Genomic DNA, 9,131 nt, shown 5'->3' on the forward strand with positions numbered 1-9,131 from the left:
TCAGCTTTGGTTGCAGGCAGCTGGAGCCACCTGGGGGCGTTGGGTGTCGCCGAGCTTCGGGACGGAAAGTCGTGATCGCCTCCCGGTCTAACTACCTTGTCAAGTAAAACACAGACTACGAGGTGATACTGAAACAAACGTGTGCATTAAAACGAAACCACACACAAACCTGGCCTTGAGAATACAGTAGATGGGAGGTCGAGCTTTAGTTTTCAGTGCTGTCGTAATGGCCAACTCTAATTATCAGGCACCTTACATCATCTCATTTAATTCTCACAACACACTGATGAAATATTATCCCGACGTTACGGGCGTGATCTTGCCCTAGGTCGCACAACTAGTAAATGGCCAATGTGGAATTCGAATCCTAGTAACCAGGCACCATCGCCTGTGGGTTTAACCATTATGCTGCACTGCCTAGTGGGGGCTGGAGCGCTAGAGTATAAAATGAGGCTGTGAAAGCTCGGAGAGCACACAAGGACATATTCCCCGACGGCAACGCAACATCTGAGTCAAGCCAGAGCCGTTGAGCAGAAGTTGACCAAGTGAGGTAAAGGGCTTTCGACTAGTTGTAAAACAAGTAATTCTGTATGTTTGGAGTTTACCCTCCAGGGGAGAACTGTAGATGAGGCCAGAAAAGTAGAGAGCTAAATAATTCATATCTTGTAAAACACAGTGCATTAGGATTTGTGCTTTATCTTGAGGGCACTGGGAAGCCAGAGGATTTTAAAGGAAGGTCACATTTGCATTTTCAGGCTGCAGTATGAAGAATGTATGGAGATGAGGGGTGCCTAAAAGCAGGGAGACCAATTCAGTGGCCGACGAAATCATTCTGCTGAGAGATCACAGTAGCCTGGACTTAAGTTGTAGCTGTGGAGGTGAAGTGACGAGACCTCCGAAATACTTCTGTGGTAAACTGAGCAAGATCAGGTGACCAATTTGGGAGGGAGGAGCTAAGGGACAGTGAGAGGCGTATTCTGAGTTTCCTCCCTTAGAGGAGTAGTCAGATGGTGGTATCATTCCCTGTGGTAGGGAACAGGAGGAGGAGCAAGTTGGGATGGAGGTAGAAAGATAAGTTCAGAATTAACACCTTCAGGTCAGAAAAAAGACATGAGGTCATCACTCTTCATTATACTACCAGTACCTGTACACTCAACTCTAGATATCGAGGGTCACGGAGCTCTCTGGATAAGTCCAAACAAGCAAAGTTAAAGGAATAAAAATTCCTTCATGACTAAAAATGATTCAGCCGATCAGCATGTACATTGAGGAAGGCAACCCAGAGGAGGAGATGATGGGCATGTGCAATCACAGGAGAGAATTGGGTTAGGGATGGGGGAAAATTCTAGATTGTTCTTCCTCTTTTTTAATTTTAATTTTTACAATTGGGTGTTCTTTTTAAGAGGGAAATACAAAAAGTGTTGCTCATCATTGCCCCCTTAAGTTTGTACCATCAATTCATTCTTTCATACATGCATGCATTCTTCACTTAATTGCCATTTCCTGAGATCTACTCGATGTCAGGCTCTGGAAAGGCCTGGAGGTGGAGAAGTAGGAAACACGATGGCCCCTGCCCTCCAGGAACTGCAGTCCCATAAAAGGGACAGTACAAACCTTTAATTCCAATAACTACTGAATGTGCTAGAATTGGAGAATGCAGAGGGTGCTCTGAAAACAGAGTAAGAGCACCTAGCCCACATGAAGAGTGGATGGGGTATCAAGGAAGGCTTCCTGAAGGAGATGCCTCCTAAACTTAATTTTGATGAAAGAACAGGAATTAGGCCAGGGATGTATATCAGGAACAGCATGCTCCAGGCAGAGAGGGCTGTATATGGGGCGCCTGGGTGGCACAGTCGTTAAGCGTCTGCCTTCGGCTCAGGGCATGATCCTGGCATTATGGGATCGAGCCCCACATCAGGCTCCTCTGCTGGGAGCCTGCTTCTTCCTCTCCCACTCCCCCTGCTTGTGTTCCCTCTCTCGCTGGCTGTCTCTGTCAAATAAATAAATAAAATCTTCAAAAAAAAAAAAAAAAAAGGCTGTATTTGCAAAGACTACAAGAGAGCAAAGTGCCGGAAATTGCAAGTAGTTCTGCTGGTCTGTGGACATGCAGGGGTGGACAGTGGTGATAAATGATGAGTGAAAGAAGTACACATCTTGAAGAGCCTTGTGTGCCTGGCAGAGGAGTTTGGATACTAAATCAAAAACAATAGGGAAGGAGTGTCTGGCTGGCTCCATCCAAAGAGCATGTGACTCTTGATCTTGGGGGGGTGAGCTCGAGCCCCACGTTGGGTATAGAGATTACTTTAAAAATAAAATCCTTGAGGCACCTGGGTGGCTCAGTGGGTTAAATGGCTGCCCTAGGCTCAGGTCATCGAGGGATGAGCCCCAAGTCGGGCTCCCTGCTCGATGGGAAGTCTGCTTCTCTCTCTCCCTCTGCTGCATTCCCCTGCTTGTGTTCTCTCGCTCACACTCTCTCTCAAATAAATGAATAAAATCTTTCTAAAAAAATAAAATAATAAAATAAAATAAAATCCTTAAAAAAAAAAAACAGTGCGGAACTTCTGAGGAATCTAACCAAAGGAGTGACATTTAGGTTTTTTTGTATTTATTATTTATTTTAAAACTCTGGACAGCCCCATGAAACAGGCATTGCAGTTGTCCACATTTTGTAGATAAGAACACTGGAGCTCAAGGAAGTGAATCTCTTTACCAGGTTCACACAGCTAATTAGGGACAGAAGCAGAGCTCACATGCAGGCCTTTGGACCAACCCAAGGTTCTTTTTACAGTGTCCCTGCTCTCTCAAACATGAAACAGAGAACTCCTCCCAAGTCTGTGTTGTTCTGGGGCTTCTTCCCAAGGGCCCTTCTCTACCAAGAACTGACTCACAGATTGAGTCCTGTGCCCCACTGTCTTCCAGGCTTTTGCCTGGGGATGATTATTTGGAACTGACTTCAATCTTCACCCAGCCGTTCTTCATGCTACGAGATCCTGCTCCCTCTACATCCACTATCCTGGCCTCACTCTGCACAGTTAGGGAAGACAACAGGTACGTTTTACACATCAGCTTTAGCAGAAGGTACCTGGGAAGGTCTTAGTACTGGGCCTGTTTTCCTTGATCCATTCTTCGAGTCCTCACTTGGAGAGCTACGCACCCCCCCCCCCACCCCCTGCAAGCTACTTTCCAGTTTCAGAGATTCCCTCGGCGGATAGCTTCCAGCTAGAATCAGCCAATGGGCAACTTGGTGGAAAATCAGATGGTAGAAGAAAGGAAGGAGCCAGGGTTATGTCTCCCCCTCCTTCTCTGCCACCAGCAGTGTCTCAGGCAGCAGCTGTCTTCTCCAGAGATCCTTCCTATCTGTGACCCTGGCTCCTGGGATCCTGTAATCCTTCCTTCCTTCAACCCTCCCTTCTTCCTTCAGTAGAGCAAGAAGTAGAATCTTCTTGCTGTTGAAAAGCTCTGAGTTGCCTCCCTCCATTGTTTGGCTTCCCAACCCTTCCACCACGGGTGTGTAGGGCTTTGTAGGGCCCTGGAAGGACGGTGAACTTTCTTAGAGTGAGAAGGGAAGCCGGGAGAGGGAGCCACTTAGCAGAGCCACGATAGGATCTGACCTGTATTACTGGGGTTGCTCTGGCTGCTGTCTTGAGAATGGACCATAGGCGGCAGGGAGGCTATTGCTCCCACCAGAGTCAAAACCAGACCCCAGCCATTAGAGGCTGATTTATTCTCTAGTTGGGTTGTCTAGTTCCCCCTCTGAACTCTGCAGTGCCTCACATAGTGCCAGAAACAGTAGGCACTAAAAAAGGGGCAGGGGAGGGAAGCTTGTAATTAATGAATGAATAAATAAGGGGGGAAATGGCATGACTTCTGTAAACTTCTCAAGCTCAAAGACCTTCTCTAGGACTTTCCTACATCTCCCACAAGGCTCGGAGTAAGTGTTCGAGGAGAATTGCTCAAAGACTGACAGCCTGCTCTGTGCCAGGTGTCACAGGCTGGTAAGCAGTCCTAGCCATCATCACCACCCTCCCACCCCCACCCCAGGAAGTGTCCCCAGAGCCCTGCTTCTCCAGCCTTCCTAGAGAGCAAGCCTCCCACGAAGATTTCCCTGAGGCTCTGTGAGGCAGGAGTCTGTTCCTTGTAAATGACCAGCTACCCCATCCTCTGGACAGTGGCAGGCACTTCCTGTTTGGGGTGGAAAGGAACCAGACACTTTCCTGTTAGCAGGTCTTTTAAGCAAAGCAGCAGATGCTGAGCAGGTCCTGGCCAGCCTTTCAAGCCAGATGCCTGGCGGTTAGACAGCCTTTATGTGGAAGGGAAGTGGGGCACAGTGCCAGATTGGCTAGGCTTTTATTGTGCTCCTTGCAAGTCCCCTGGGTCCTGCTGTGAGTAAAAAACAAACCAGAAGAGGCTATCGCCCTGCAAATAGTGACGAGGATTAGGAGAGATGTGGCTGCTCTGAGCCAGAGAGCATTTATTGCCTGGCAAGGAGGTGCTCGTGTGATTGTCCCAGGGCAGGCTTGTGTATGTTGTCTGGATATAAGCATCCCCCAGTGTGAACCTGCACAAAGAATACAAGCATGTAAGCTTGTGTCTGTGCACTATCTAGCACTTGATAGGATTTAACAGTGGATAATTGTCTAGCTGGCGCCCTATAGCAAATCGGGGTAACAGAAAAGGCAGGACTTATTGTTGTCCTATTTTAAGGTGGCAGAAACTCAGAGAGGTTAGTGGACTTGCAAGGGATAATAGAGTTAGAAAAAATCCAGGTTCAAACCCAGGTCTGTCTCCCTCCAAATTTCTTGCCTTTTCCAGTCCCCTATGAGTATGTGCATGTGTGTACATACAGGGAGGCAGATGGGCAGGTAGACTTGGCAAGGTGACCCAGTCTAATGAGAGCACATACCCAAGTGTTAGAGAGAGGAGATTTCTCTTCCAGAGGCAGAAGTGGTTGCTAAAGACTCAGGGCTTCTAAAAATGAATCACAGCTAAAAATGCAGAGGTTATAGTCAATAACGAACCCCAATTGTCACAGCTAACCTCCTCGAAACTCTGGGGAACATCTCCTCTTCAGGGCTCCCAAGCTAATCCCATGTCCTCATTCTTCTTCTTATTCCTATTATTGTGTTTTGGGGAGGTTGGTCACTCTGTTAGTGCCTTTCTCCAGAGCCCAGAATTCCTTCTGATAAAATCTACTTTGTGCTCTGCACACTTCCTGGAAGGAGGAAGGGGCAGAGACAAAGCTAATTGTTTTTCATATTATGAAGAGAGAAACTGAGGCCCAGAAAGGGCCTTGTCCAGGTCCATACATCCTGCCTGATTCAAGGGGTCCTGGTCAGGAAGACGACTCACTGACCAGCTGTCGCCTTCTGTCAGAGAAGAAGGAATGGCCCAGGCAGCTGCCAGCCATTCCCCTGGGCATGCAACGTGCCCAAGCCCTGTCCACTCTGGGAGAGCTGGGAGGCACTGTGGATTCGAACTGAGCCCCAGTGCGGAGAGAGAGGGAGGGGAAGCAGCTCTTTTTGAAGAGGAGTAATGGAGAGGACTGCCAGCCTAGCTGGATCAGGAGCTTGCTCAGCCAAGATAGGGAGGGAGGGAAGGAGAGAGCCAGACCCTTAGAAAACCTAGCCCTCCTATCTTCCCCTTGAACATTGGTGTCTAGTATTTAGTGACTTAGTAGGTCTGGAGTAGAGCTCAGGAATCTGAATCTTTTCTAAGTGCTTCCAGGTGATTCAGTGCAGGTGTTCCAGGGATCTTTTGACTTGAGCCGAGATAGCATAGAGTTTAAGAGCTCAAGATCTGGAGTTATACTATCTGGGTTTGAAATCTGGCCCCATTACCAGATTTGTGACCTTGGACAAATGATATAATCTCTCTGTGCCTCAGTTTCTTCGTCTTTAAAATAAGGATGCTTATAATAGTAGCTTTCTCGTAGGGAAGCTGCGAAGATTCAATGACATGATTTCTGTAAAGCACACAGCACATACATAGCACATGTTAATTTCTCAGCAAGCATTAACCACTATTATTTGTTCCAACTCCTCATTCCCATTCCCACCCCCACTTCCACCACAGGAGGAAATAATGGTATTGGATTAACATGGGGACTTGTCATCCAGGATGGTTTGGGATGTGGGATCCAAAGCCAATCTCCCCCCAAACCTATCATTCTTCCGATGCCCTTGCTGTGGACTGAGCTTCTTCCAGTAAACTACCCTGCCTTTCTCATCTTCCTTCCTTCCTCAGTGCCCCTCTCAGATGGCAGGCCATCCTCCCCCACCCCATCCAAAGTGACTTGGCTCAGGATGTGTCCTGGAAAAGTGAAAACATACAGCAAGTCAATTGTGGAGCTGCAGAGGCTCCTGGATTCCTCAAGAAGATCACAGAATTTGGTGCTCTGGGACTTATGAATAAGCTCTGGAGGCAGAAGGGAAATGAAACTCCTGCTTTCCAGGTTCTAACCATGGAGACATGCTGTCTTTCTGGGAAATGGAGACATCCTGTGCCAAAGCATGGTTGAAGCCCAGGATGAATGTGTGGGCAAAGGAAGCTCTGTTCTGCATAAATTCTTGCAGGCACTTCCAAGTGCAAATTCTTGGTATCTCCAAGTGACCACAAACAGAGGTGAAGTGGGACAGGTAAGGATCGGATGAAATAATCTAACCAAGAACACAAAAGGAAAACAGAGGAAGTCAATGTTCAAACACAAAAGTGGTGCTAATTTTCCAGGTCCAGGGGCCATAGCTAATGTGGGATGCAGAGAAAGGCAGGGTCAGCTCTCTGAGTGGCTCAATCCTCCCAGTCACTCAGCCCTCGAGGGAAACACTGCTTCCTGCCCTCCCTTCTCCTCCCAGTGCAGCTGAAATGGACACCCTCTGGCATATGCTGGAGAGAGGGATGGAGAATTTCTGCCTGGAGAGAGAACTGGCGAATCTGGGATTGACTCCAGCTTGGCCAACAGTGTCCTTGCCAACTGGTGCTCCTCAGAGCTCCCTGCCTAGATAGATACAGAGTTGTATCTGGCCTTTCAAAATCCACCTACTGATGTGGAGAAAGGGGAACCCTCTTGCACTGTTGGTGGGAATGCAAACTGTTGCAGACACTCTGGAAAACAGTATGGAGGTTCCTCAGAAAGTTAAAAATAGAACTATCCTATGATCCAGCAATTGCACTACTAGGTATTTACCCAAAGAATACAATACTCAGTCAAAGGGATACAGGAACCCCAACACTTACAGCAACATTATCCACAATAGCCAAATTATGGAAACAGCCCAAGTGCCCATTGATTGATGAATGGATAAAGAAGATGATATACATATGATATATATACATACATATATTCCTATATATATAGGAATATTATTCAGCCATAAAAAATGAAATCTTGCCATTTGTAATGACATGGATGGAGCTAGAAAGTATTATGCTAAGCAAAATAACTCAGTCAGAGAAAGACTAATACCATATGGTTTCACTCATGTAGAATTTAAGAAACAAAATGAAAAAGCAAAGGGGAAAAAAGAGAGAGGCAAACCAAGAAACAGACTTTTAACTGTAGAGAACAAACTGATGGTCACCAGAGGGAAGGTGGGTGGGGGAATGGGTGACATAAGTGATGGGGATTCAGAAGTGCACTTGTTATGATGAACACCGGGTGTTGTATGGAAGTATTGAATCACTATTGTACACTGAAACTAATATTACACTGTATGTTAACTAACTGGAATTTATTTTTTTTTTAAGATTTTATTTATTTATTCGACAGAGATAGAAACAGCCAGCGAGAGAGCGAACACAAGCAGGGGGAGTGGGAGAGGAAGAAGCAGGCTCATAGCGGAGGAGCCTGATGTGGGGCTCGATCCCATAACGTTGGGATCACGCCCTGAGCCGAAGGCAGACGCTTAACCGCTGTGCCACCCAGGCGCCCCAACTAACTGGAATTTAAATAAAAACCTTAAAAAAATCCACCTATTGGTCAAGGACAGCATATACCACATCATACCCACAACCTTCAGGCAACTCACTCTCTCTCTCTCTCTCTCTCTCTCTCTCTCTCTCCCCCCCCCCTTGCTAAATAAAAATAGAGTCCGCCAAATTAAACTTGAATTTCGGATTAACGGTGAATGATTTTTTAGGATAAGTGTGTCCCAAATGTTGCATTGGCACATACTTATACTAAAAAATTATTTGTCTTTAATCTGGAACTCAGATTTAGCAGGACATCCTGTATTTTTATTTGCTAAATCTAGCAACGCGACCCCACTCGCCTTCAGAATCTCCCTCCTCTAAGCTCACCGCAGGTAGCCATGTCACAGTTCTGTCCTTCGCTGAGAACCTTCGTTCCAGTCGGCCCCGCTAGACTGAAAGCTCTCTGAGGGGAAAGGCCAGGCCTTGGCCACCATCTCTGGGCCTCCGTCCCAGGCAAGGACGCTCTTTAAGGATGTGCACCAGGGCGGCGGCGAAGGGGCATGGATGGGCTTATGAATCCATCACAACTCTATGCCCACAGCAGGGGCCCAGGCGACGCGATGGCGAAGGCCGCCCTTTATTCACTGGCCTGCGCAGAGGTGCGCCTGTTTCTAATTGGTTCGCCCAGGAGGAGTGCCCCTTTTTCATTGGTTGGCTTGGAGGTGGGCGGGGCCTAGAGCCAATTAGCTCGCCCCGGCGGCCTCTAAGTCAGTCCACCTAAAAGAGGTGCCTTTTTAAAAATTCCTCCACCAGAGTGGCACCTTCCTTGAAATAACACAAAAACCTGTGTGCTACTGAGGCTCTAAGCCTTAGGAAAAGAACACTGCAATACATTTGCTTAGCACTTTAGACATTCCAAGTTACTTTACACGTATCAACTCATGGAATCCCCACAACCGTCCCCCAGAGGTCGGTATCGTTGTGCTATTTGCATTTCACAAATCAGCAAATTGAGACCTGAAGAGAGTCAGCACCCTGTTCGCAGTGACTAAGGCAGATAATGAAAACAGTTGACTTTTGCTCGGTGCGACTTAAGCGAAGGCTCTCACGTAAATCGTTTCACTCCACCTTTACTACGGACTGTGTGGAATACAGAAAGCCAAGCATTTTACGCTCAGTTTCCCTTTTAATCTCCATGCAACTCTGGGAACTAAATATTATTG

This window comes from Ursus arctos, unplaced genomic scaffold (genome assembly GCF_023065955.2).
Source record: "Ursus arctos isolate Adak ecotype North America unplaced genomic scaffold, UrsArc2.0 scaffold_24, whole genome shotgun sequence".
Taxonomy (NCBI): Eukaryota; Metazoa; Chordata; class Mammalia; order Carnivora; family Ursidae; genus Ursus; species Ursus arctos.